The sequence below is a fragment of the Sprattus sprattus genome (assembly GCF_963457725.1).
Source record: "Sprattus sprattus genome assembly, chromosome: 20".
Classification (NCBI taxonomy): Eukaryota; Metazoa; Chordata; class Actinopteri; order Clupeiformes; family Clupeidae; genus Sprattus; species Sprattus sprattus.
This window is the reverse complement of record NC_137918.1, coordinates 25,909,875-25,921,825: the sequence shown is the minus strand read 5'-3', so window position 1 is coordinate 25,921,825 and position 11,951 is coordinate 25,909,875.

The following is an 11,951-nucleotide window of genomic DNA, read 5'->3' as shown; positions in this document are numbered from 1 at the left end:
ATGATGTAATCTATGATATGTTGAGGGCGACATGTAATGGATGTGTGACAAACCATCCTAGTCAGCGTCAACATGATTGTCTTTTTGAAAAACCATGCGACTTTTACCACATGAACCGTGTGGCTGTTAAAAACAGACTGTACCAGAATGGTATGTTGAATGTACTAGGGCATTTATGTTTATCAAAGGGGGTCACACCCAACCCACTAAGAATGTTAGGATCAGTGGATGTGGTGCTTTGGCTGTTGGACCAAGATGCAGTAGACGATGACTACATTAACAATCCATACGACTTCATCGATAGGGAAACTGCATCACACATTTCAGCAGCAATGGGTGAATGTTGGTGAATATGTATAACCTGAGACCATCATTGAAGCAGCAGCCACCGTCTGGTGTGTCACGCAACATCATCGCTGAAGCGTTCTACAAGATGGGGAACTATCTAGGCCACTACATACTGTCAAAGAAAACTATCAAGAGACGTGTGAAATTTGAACTTTCTACATTGCTATGTAATACAATAATACATGATTCAAGACATGTTACCAAAAACTTCATAGGGTCTAAACGACGATTCATTTCACTCAAAAAGCAAATGGGGTTGGCCAGGTCAATGTCTACAGAGTGGTCTGATATTTTGCAAAAGGGTACTAATTTAGCCAAACCGTGGCATATTACATTACGTTTAATTCTAGAGCACGCTGTGCCATATGAACAGGGCTGTTTTAAGGTGGGGCATCTAATTGTTTTATGTACATATATGGCTGATATATGTACCATGAATCTCGGTGGAAATAAAACTGTGGATGTGTGCGTGGTAATAGATACATTGGTAGATATGTTAGTTGAGAGGAGGCTTGATACCTGTGTAGAATTGTTAAACTATCTGGATGGTTAGACCGTCATAACTTTTGGATGTCAATAAAAAGTGGTGATATCATATGAAAATGAGTCATTATTTGTAAGACGTTCAGCATGGCAGATCTTCTAAAAGCTGTATACTATGACCCCTCCAACCAGGGGTCTTTTGGTGGCAAAACCCGCTTAAAAGATGCTGTATTGAAAGACCAGGGGGTAAGACTGACAGATAAACAAGTGTCAGAATGGCTGGCTGGCGAAGAACCATATACATTGCACAAACCAGCACGTATGAATTACAAGAGAAACAGGGTCGTGGTATACGGCGTGGACAAACAATTTCAAGCAGATCTGGTGGACATGTCCATTTACTCAAAGGAGAATGATAACATCAAATTTATGCTAATGTGCATCGATGTTTTTAGCAAATATGCGTGGATACGTGTATTAAAAACTAAAACAGGACCTGAGGTGGCCAGAGCATTTGAGTCCATTTTAAAAGAGGGGCGGGTGCCTCGGAAAATCCAAACAGACCGCGGCACAGAGTTCTTCAATAAACACGTTCAGAAGGTGTTGAGTAAACATGACATTCATCACTTCGCCACAGGGAGCGAATTAAAAGCTAGTGTGGTTGAGCGTTTCAACAGAACTTTTAAAAGCAGAATGTGGAGATATTTAACGGCGGTCAATTCTAAACGCTATGTTGATACCATACAAGCATTGCTTACATCGTATAACAATAGCTATCATCGTAGCATCAAGATGACGCCTACAGAGGTGACCAGAGAGAACGAAAATACAGTGTTTAAAACATTGTATGGTCTAAAGGACGGAAATGACAAAACTGTGTTCAAATTCAAAACAGGGGATGTCGTCAGAGTATCAAAGGTCAGAGGAGTGTTCACCAAGGGGTATGAACAAACATTTACCCAGGAATTTTTCACCATAGCAGAATGTGTACATCGAACACCACCGGTATACAAATTAAAAGACTATGATGGCGATACAATAGATGGGTCATTTTATGAATCAGAATTGCAAAAAATACAAATTGATAGCGATAAACCATTTAAAATGGAGAAGGTTTTAGAAAGAAAAAAAGTGGGCGGAAGACGCATGGTCTTAGTCAAATGGCTTGGTTGGCCTTCAAAATTCAACAGCTGGGTCGCTGAGAAAGACGTGATCAGCATTTAACCTTTTTTTAAAGACGATGCCCTGGACATTTTAACTCATTGAGACAGCAACAACATGGACGACGCCGGCTTTTACGTGACCCTGCCCTGTAACGTATCGCGTAGTGTTTACAGCAAGAATGAGATATCCAGCTATCGAACTAAACTTGCTAAACCATTAATGTTGAGAGGAGCTTGGCAAGTGGCGTTATGTGAGATTATATATCCTCATACTTGGGAGGCATTCAGCTATGAGCATGCGACCATCATACTTACTGACAAAAGTATCAATGAGTCAACTGGTATCAAACTGCGGGTGGGCTATTACACAAAACTCACGGATATAATCGAGGAGATCAACAAACACACAACTGGATACGGGGTCACACTTGGATACGACGATGTCATAAACAAAACCTATATTGATGCAAAAGAGAACATGACTCTAACATGCTACGGCAAACTTGCTCGAATTTTGGGGTACGATAGGGGGGTAGCTTTTGATCCAAACATACCTAACAAGGGAAGAAAATTTGCTAGATATGTGGCTGATTTACATGGTGGCGAATACACACTATTTGTATATACAGATATAATAGATTATCAAGTAGTGGGGGATCATTTTGTACCACTACTGCGATGTGTACAAATAAACGGTAAGAACAGAGAGATCATTACTATAAAGTACGACAAGCCACACTACGTCCGTGTCTCTAAGAGCGATATCAGTGATATAGAGATCGAGGTCAAGACGGATCAGAATTATAACGTACTTTTCAAGTACGGTAAAGTCATTGTGAAACTTCATTTCAGGCCGTTGAAGGAAACACATAGTTTTTAGAATAATGTTACCTTTCAACCCTGCCGCGGATCCTCATAGATATGTCAACTATTACAAGAACCAGGCGGGAGGGTCTTTGCCTGGCTATGCAGGGTTGCCATCTATGTATGGCGCAGGTCTCGGAGGATTATTCAGAGGTCTTTTCCGAATGGCTATGCCGCTATTGAGAAGGGGGATCGGCATTGCAAAACCTCATCTAAAAGCGGCCGCTAAAAATATTGTCGGTGATGTTATCACCAATGTCATGAGCCACCGTAAGGACAATCAAAGGGACAGTACACAGAGCGGCTCAGGCATGCTGGTAATGAGCCGTAACAGTATGCAAAGACCCCCAGGAGTGAGACGTGTCATGTCAACAAATAAAAATAAGGGCCAAACTAAGAAGCAATCAGTGAGGAAAAGGAAGTCAGCGAGTAAACACCGTAAAAGTGGGGGCTCCAAAAAGAGGTGTAAAAACATATTCTGATTATGGCGCTAATACATGGCCTGTCAGAAGAATGCCTTAAATCAGAGCTTGACCTTTTTACAGTCCCGATGACGCAAACAGTTATTGAGAAAAGTACATATGTGGAAATAGCCCCTATCTCAGCCTTAACGGATACAACACCTTTGGAGTTTTTTATCGCAGGGAATGGAGAGGATTATATCGATTTGAATAACACACTATTATTCACCAAGATCAAAATTACAAGGCCCGACGGTACTGATATAGCCGATGGAGCTACAGTGGGGTTGGTGAACTACCCTGGGGCTACAATTTTCTCACAGGTGGACGTCTCACTGGGGGACCGTTTGATTTCACAGGGATCAAACACCTATCCATATCGATGTATCATAGAATGTTTAATGAATTACGACCGCCAGACTCTGGAGACACTTTTCTCTGCAGGGTTATTTTACAAAGATACCGCCGGCCATATGGACGTGGGAGATCCAGCTGGGGCTAACCGTGGACTCACCAAGAGAGGCTCATTCTCAAATGCCAGTAATGTTGTGGAATTGTTGGCACCCCTCCATAGTGACATATTTTTCCAAGAAAAACTGATGTTAAATAATATGGACATCAGAATCAGATTGACAAGGGCCAAGGATGAATTTTGCCTAATGCGCAGCAATGCAGATAATCTTGCATATAAAATCAGTTTGCTTTCGGCATCCCTGTTTGTTAAAAAATCTGCCGTATCCCCTGCTGTGAGACTGGGGCATGCACAAGCATTACTATCTGCGACGGCCAAATACCCCATTGACAGAGTGTGTCTTAAAAACATCTCAATACCTACCGGCACGCGGGTGGCCAATCAAGAAAATCTGTTTCTAGGAACACTACCTAAATCTATCGTTATAGGTATGGTGGATAATGATGCTTTTACAGGGGCCTATGATAAGAATCCATTCGCCTTCAAACATTACGATTTAGAGTATTTGGCTCTTTATATGGACGGTCAGCAATTCCCTTCAAAACCCCTTCAACCACAATATTTACAGGGGTGTGCTGTGCGCGAGTTTTATCAACTAGCCTTAGCCTCAGGCAGGCATCTAAAAAATAGAGCCATGCTGGTCGACCGTGAAGATTTTTTAAATGGTTATACGCTATACGCCTTCAATCTCGCACCTGATGAGGAGTGTAGTCAGCATTTGTCATTAATTAAGAATGGTAACATAAGGTTAGAAGCCCGTTTCAGACAAGCTTTACCAAACACTATAAATCTAGTAGTATATGCTATCTATGACAGCATTATCGAGGTATCAAACCGAAGACAGGTGCTAATAGATTATTACTAAGGCTATGAATACAATTCAGCTATCTGCGATTATGGATACAATTTCCCAAAACACCCATTTCCTAGGTGTGTTAGCCTGTGATCAACTACCCCAGGCGCCTCTGCAAAACACACCAGTGTCTGTAATAATCAACACCCATAGTTCGGACATGGCTGGTGAGCACTGGCTAGCTGTATACATAACGCACACACGGACCGGGTGTTTTTATTTATTTAGGAACTTTGTCCCGCACTGTACATACTGAACACAGTGTAACATTTTAGAATTACATTTACAGGGTAGTAATTTCTTCACAAATGATGAAACCATCTTATCATTTTTAATCAAGTCATCAGAATATTTTAACATTACATCTTTATAGTTTAAACCACACAGCATATGATAGAGAAAGAAAACACAATGTTCGCCACACGTGACACTCAAGTAATCTTGTACTTGTCTTTTTGAGAATTGTAGTCCTGAACAGTTGGTTCTTAAAAATGTATAGATAGCTGGTGGGAATATCTGACAAGTGGGACTGTTGCCAAAACTGTCAAAAAAACACCCGGTCCGTGTGTGCGTTATGTATACAGCTAGCCAGTGCTCACCAGCCATGTCCGAACTATGGGTGTTGATTATTACAGACACTGGTGTGTTTTGCAGAGGCGCCTGGGGTAGTTGATCACAGGCTAACACACCTAGGAAATGGGTGTTTTGGGAAATTGTATCCATAATCGCAGATAGCTGAATTGTATTCATAGCCTTAGTAATAATCTATTAGCACCTGTCTTCGGTTTGATACCTCGATAATGCTGTCATAGATAGCATATACTACTAGATTTATAGTGTTTGGTAAAGCTTGTCTGAAACGGGCTTCTAACCTTATGTTACCATTCTTAATTAATGACAAATGCTGACTACACTCCTCATCAGGTGCGAGATTGAAGGCGTATAGCGTATAACCATTTAAAAAATCTTCACGGTCGACCAGCATGGCTCTATTTTTTAGATGCCTGCCTGAGGCTAAGGCTAGTTGATAAAACTCGCGCACAGCACACCCCTGTAAATATTGTGGTTGAAGGGGTTTTGAAGGGAATTGCTGACCGTCCATATAAAGAGCCAAATACTCTAAATCGTAATGTTTGAAGGCGAATGGATTCTTATCATAGGCCCCTGTAAAAGCATCATTATCCACCATACCTATAACGATAGATTTAGGTAGTGTTCCTAGAAACAGATTTTCTTGATTGGCCACCCGCGTGCCGGTAGGTATTGAGATGTTTTTAAGACACACTCTGTCAATGGGGTATTTGGCCGTCGCAGATAGTAATGCTTGTGCATGCCCCAGTCTCACAGCAGGGGATACGGCAGATTTTTTAACAAACAGGGATGCCGAAAGCAAACTGATTTTATATGCAAGATTATCTGCATTGCTGCGCATTAGGCAAAATTCATCCTTGGCCCTTGTCAATCTGATTCTGATGTCCATATTATTTAACATCAGTTTTTCTTGGAAAAATATGTCACTATGGAGGGGTGCCAACAATTCCACAACATTACTGGCATTTGAGAATGAGCCTCTCTTGGTGAGTCCACGGTTAGCCCCAGCTGGATCTCCCACGTCCATATGGCCGGCGGTATCTTTGTAAAATAACCCTGCAGAGAAAAGTGTCTCCAGAGTCTGGCGGTCGTAATTCATTAAACATTCTATGATACATCGATATGGATAGGTGTTTGATCCCTGTGAAATCAAACGGTCCCCCAGTGAGACGTCCACCTGTGAGAAAATTGTAGCCCCAGGGTAGTTCACCAACCCCACTGTAGCTCCATCGGCTATATCAGTACCGTCGGGCCTTGTAATTTTGATCTTGGTGAATAATAGTGTGTTATTCAAATCGATATAATCCTCTCCATTCCCTGCGATAAAAAACTCCAAAGGTGTTGTATCCGTTAAGGCTGAGATAGGGGCTATTTCCACATATGTACTTTTCTCAATAACTGTTTGCGTCATCGGGACTGTAAAAAGGTCAAGCTCTGATTTAAGGCATTCTTCTGACAGGCCATGTATTAGCGCCAAACTCAGAATATGTTTTTACACCTCTTTTTGGAGCCCCCACTTTTACGGTGTTTACTCGCTGACTTCCTTTTCCTCACTGATTGCTTCTTAGTTTGGCCCTTATTTTTATTTGTTGACATGACACGTCTCACTCCTGGGGGTCTTTGCATACTGTTACGGCTCATTACCAGCATGCCTGAGCCGCTCTGTGTACTGTCCCTTTGATTGTCCTTACGGTGGCTCATGACATTGGTGATAACATCACCGACAATATTTTTAGCGGCCGCTTTTAGATGAGGTTTTGCAATGCCGATCCCCCTTCTCAATAGCGGCATAGCCATTCGGAAAAGACCTCTGAATAATCCTCCGAGACCTGCGCCATACATAGATGGCAACCCTGCATAGCCAGGCAAAGACCCTCCCGCCTGGTTCTTGTAATAGTTGACATATCTATGAGGATCCGCGGCAGGGTTGAAAGGTAACATTATTCTAAAAACTATGTGTTTCCTTCAACGGCCTGAAATGAAGTTTCACAATGACTTTACCGTACTTGAAAAGTACGTTATAATTCTGATCCGTCTTGACCTCGATCTCTATATCACTGATATCGCTCTTAGAGACACGGACGTAGTGTGGCTTGTCGTACTTTATAGTAATGATCTCTCTGTTCTTACCGTTTATTTGTACACATCGCAGTAGTGGTACAAAATGATCCCCCACTACTTGATAATCTATTATATCTGTATATACAAATAGTGTGTATTCGCCACCATGTAAATCAGCCACATATCTAGCAAATTTTCTTCCCTTGTTAGGTATGTTTGGATCAAAAGCTACCCCCCTATCGTACCCCAAAATTCGAGCAAGTTTGCCGTAGCATGTTAGAGTCATGTTCTCTTTTGCATCAATATAGGTTTTGTTTATGACATCGTCGTATCCAAGTGTGACCCCGTATCCAGTTGTGTGTTTGTTGATCTCCTCGATTATATCCGTGAGTTTTGTGTAATAGCCCACCCGCAGTTTGATACCAGTTGACTCATTGATACTTTTGTCAGTAAGTATGATGGTCGCATGCTCATAGCTGAATGCCTCCCAAGTATGAGGATATATAATCTCACATAACGCCACTTGCCAAGCTCCTCTCAACATTAATGGTTTAGCAAGTTTAGTTCGATAGCTGGATATCTCATTCTTGCTGTAAACACTACGCGATACGTTACAGGGCAGGGTCACGTAAAAGCCGGCGTCGTCCATGTTGTTGCTGTCTCAATGAGTTAAAATGTCCAGGGCATCGTCTTTAAAAAAAGGTTAAATGCTGATCACGTCTTTCTCAGCGACCCAGCTGTTGAATTTTGAAGGCCAACCAAGCCATTTGACTAAGACCATGCGTCTTCCGCCCACTTTTTTTCTTTCTAAAACCTTCTCCATTTTAAATGGTTTATCGCTATCAATTTGTATTTTTTGCAATTCTGATTCATAAAATGACCCATCTATTGTATCGCCATCATAGTCTTTTAATTTGTATACCGGTGGTGTTCGATGTACACATTCTGCTATGGTGAAAAATTCCTGGGTAAATGTTTGTTCATACCCCTTGGTGAACACTCCTCTGACCTTTGATACTCTGACGACATCCCCTGTTTTGAATTTGAACACAGTTTTGCCATTTCCGTCCTTTAGACCATACAATGTTTTAAACACTGTATTTTCGTTCTCTCTGGTCACCTCTGTAGGCGTCATCTTGATGCTACGATGATAGCTATTGTTATACGATGTAAGCAATGCTTGTATGGTATCAACATAGCGTTTAGAATTGACCGCCGTTAAATATCTCCACATTCTGCTTTTAAAAGTTCTGTTGAAACGCTCAACCACACTAGCTTTTAATTCGCTCCCTGTGGCGAAGTGATGAATGTCATGTTTACTCAACACCTTCTGAACGTGTTTATTGAAGAACTCTGTGCCGCGGTCTGTTTGGATTTTCCGAGGCACCCGCCCCTCTTTTAAAATGGACTCAAATGCTCTGGCCACCTCAGGTCCTGTTTTAGTTTTTAATACACGTATCCACGCATATTTGCTAAAAACATCGATGCACATTAGCATAAATTTGATGTTATCATTCTCCTTTGAGTAAATGGACATGTCCACCAGATCTGCTTGAAATTGTTTGTCCACGCCGTATACCACGACCCTGTTTCTCTTGTAATTCATACGTGCTGGTTTGTGCAATGTATATGGTTCTTCGCCAGCCAGCCATTCTGACACTTGTTTATCTGTCAGTCTTACCCCCTGGTCTTTCAATACAGCATCTTTTAAGCGGGTTTTGCCACCAAAAGACCCCTGGTTGGAGGGGTCATAGTATACAGCTTTTAGAAGATCTGCCATGCTGAACGTCTTACAAATAATGACTCATTTTCATATGATATCACCACTTTTTATTGACATCCAAAAGTTATGACGGTCTAACCATCCAGATAGTTTAACAATTCTACACAGGTATCAAGCCTCCTCTCAACTAACATATCTACCAATGTATCTATTACCACGCACACATCCACAGTTTTATTTCCACCGAGATTCATGGTACATATATCAGCCATATATGTACATAAAACAATTAGATGCCCCACCTTAAAACAGCCCTGTTCATATGGCACAGCGTGCTCTAGAATTAAACGTAATGTAATATGCCACGGTTTGGCTAAATTAGTACCCTTTTGCAAAATATCAGACCACTCTGTAGACATTGACCTGGCCAACCCCATTTGCTTTTTGAGTGAAATGAATCGTCGTTTAGACCCTATGAAGTTTTTGGTAACATGTCTTGAATCATGTATTATTGTATTACATAGCAATGTAGAAAGTTCAAATTTCACACGTCTCTTGATAGTTTTCTTTGACAGTATGTAGTGGCCTAGATAGTTCCCCATCTTGTAGAACGCTTCAGCGATGATGTTGCGTGACACACCAGACGGTGGCTGCTGCTTCAATGATGGTCTCAGGTTATACATATTCACCAACATTCACCCATTGCTGCTGAAATGTGTGATGCAGTTTCCCTATCGATGAAGTCGTATGGATTGTTAATGTAGTCATCGTCTACTGCATCTTGGTCCAACAGCCAAAGCACCACATCCACTGATCCTAACATTCTTAGTGGGTTGGGTGTGACCCCCTTTGATAAACATAAATGCCCTAGTACATTCAACATACCATTCTGGTACAGTCTGTTTTTAACAGCCACACGGTTCATGTGGTAAAAGTCGCATGGTTTTTCAAAAAGACAATCATGTTGACGCTGACTAGGATGGTTTGTCACACATCCATTACATGTCGCCCTCAACATATCATAGATTACATCATTTAACATGACGTGTACACAGTCCTTGATGATATGGGGTTCTAGTGTGGGCTCTGCGGTTGTAATTGTAGATATCATATCTACCACATCTGTGTTGGTTCCCCTGTCTGTGGTGTCCAGGGTGCTGCTGCCGGTGGTATTGCAGCGCGGGTCCATCTTGATGGGGGTGGATTCAGGGCTTGTAGAGGTCGTATTGTCGCTGTCTGTATCGGTGGTGATGTTCATAGGTGGGGCTGTGTGTCCCTCTGTAAGATCCATGGCAATAGTTCACGACCATACAGGTGCCCCCTCCTTTTCAATGCTTTGGAAAAAAAAAAAAAAAAAAAAAAAGGAAACAGAGGGTGTGGCATCCATGTACACTATCGGATAAGCCTGTTAGTTTAAAATAGTCTTACTTTAATAGCTTTGCAGCGTTCTTCAAACTGACCCAGCTTGAATAATACATCAATCTTCTTTAAAACCTGGTCACCATCCTGGTTTGTTACACCGAGGTCTTTCCAAACGTTGGTCTTGGACTTTTTCCATTCTTCAGCATTACATGAGATATGTTTCATTTCATCTGTAAAGCAGGTACCGGGGGTATCCATTGTATATAGTTTTACACTATATTCATCTTCTTCTTTGTCGAATATGTATCCACCTATACGACCATCAGCCAGAGGCCATTCATATCTTAGCGGCGGTGAAATCCCCCTAGGACAGCCCAACATACCCCCTCGTTTGGCTTTTCTGGGTGCGTATGTTATTTCAAAGTCTACGCCTTCAACCATAGCTGGGTTGCTATTGGTAGTATCACTAGTTGTTGAAGCCATTATTCAAAAACTTAGACTGTAACTTCACATACTACACATCTCTTATACTTGGGCAAAACAAACATCCTGACCTGTGGGGGCCTGATATGAGGTGGTGTGAAAGTTTTATGTTTAATCACATGGCTTGTGAGTGGCCTCGTCCTAGCGTTTCTAGTTATAACACCCACTGATCAGATAGAGTTACCTGACTGTGTGAACATAGCACCTGGCTGCATAATACGTAATCGTTTAAGCACGTGTTTTAACAAGCACACTGCCCAAAACTTCAGCTAAAGGCACCTCGAGGATCCATTTCGCATAGGTCTATGGATACATGTACAGTTACATATGGGGTCAGAAGTGTAATTTGGGGTTTAATCCAAAGTACACTTATCTGTAATAGTTTCAGGACCCATGTTTTAAACACATGTTAGAAGTTTACATTAAACATCCTGTTAACCCTTTTATATAGTCAGGCAGTCCTCTGTGGTGTCAGTAAGGCAGTTGACACTTGTAAGTTTTAAAAATATGCAGACGTTTACATCAATGTATCATGCTTAGAGTTACCTGACTGTGTGAACATAGCACCTGGCTGCATAATACGTAATCGTTTAAGCACGTGTTTTAACAAGCACACTGCCCAAAACTTAGCTATGACTAGGGCCCTGCCTACAATGACACCTTGGTGCCTAATATAAACTTATACTAATACACATCAAATATCATTAGACATCATACAGTTTAGTATAATGACAACTTATAATTATTGTTATCAATACATGTCTGGGTTCTCAACACACTACACCAGTCATCAGATATCATTAACTATCATATAGTTTAATTTAATGACAACTTGCCCCACAATTATAAGAGTCTATCAGGTTATCATTTTCTTTAATTTTATTTTTTTATATTTAATTTTTTTAATTAATACATTTTTAATTTTTAATTTTTTTATATCAATTTATTTTTATTCAATTATTTATTACTTTTTAATTAATCAGGCTTTTGTCACCACTATTTTAATCCATCACAATCGATTAAAAGTTGACAGTAAGTGAATGGTAAATACTACTCACAGAGTATGGGGCAAGATACGTGCATGACA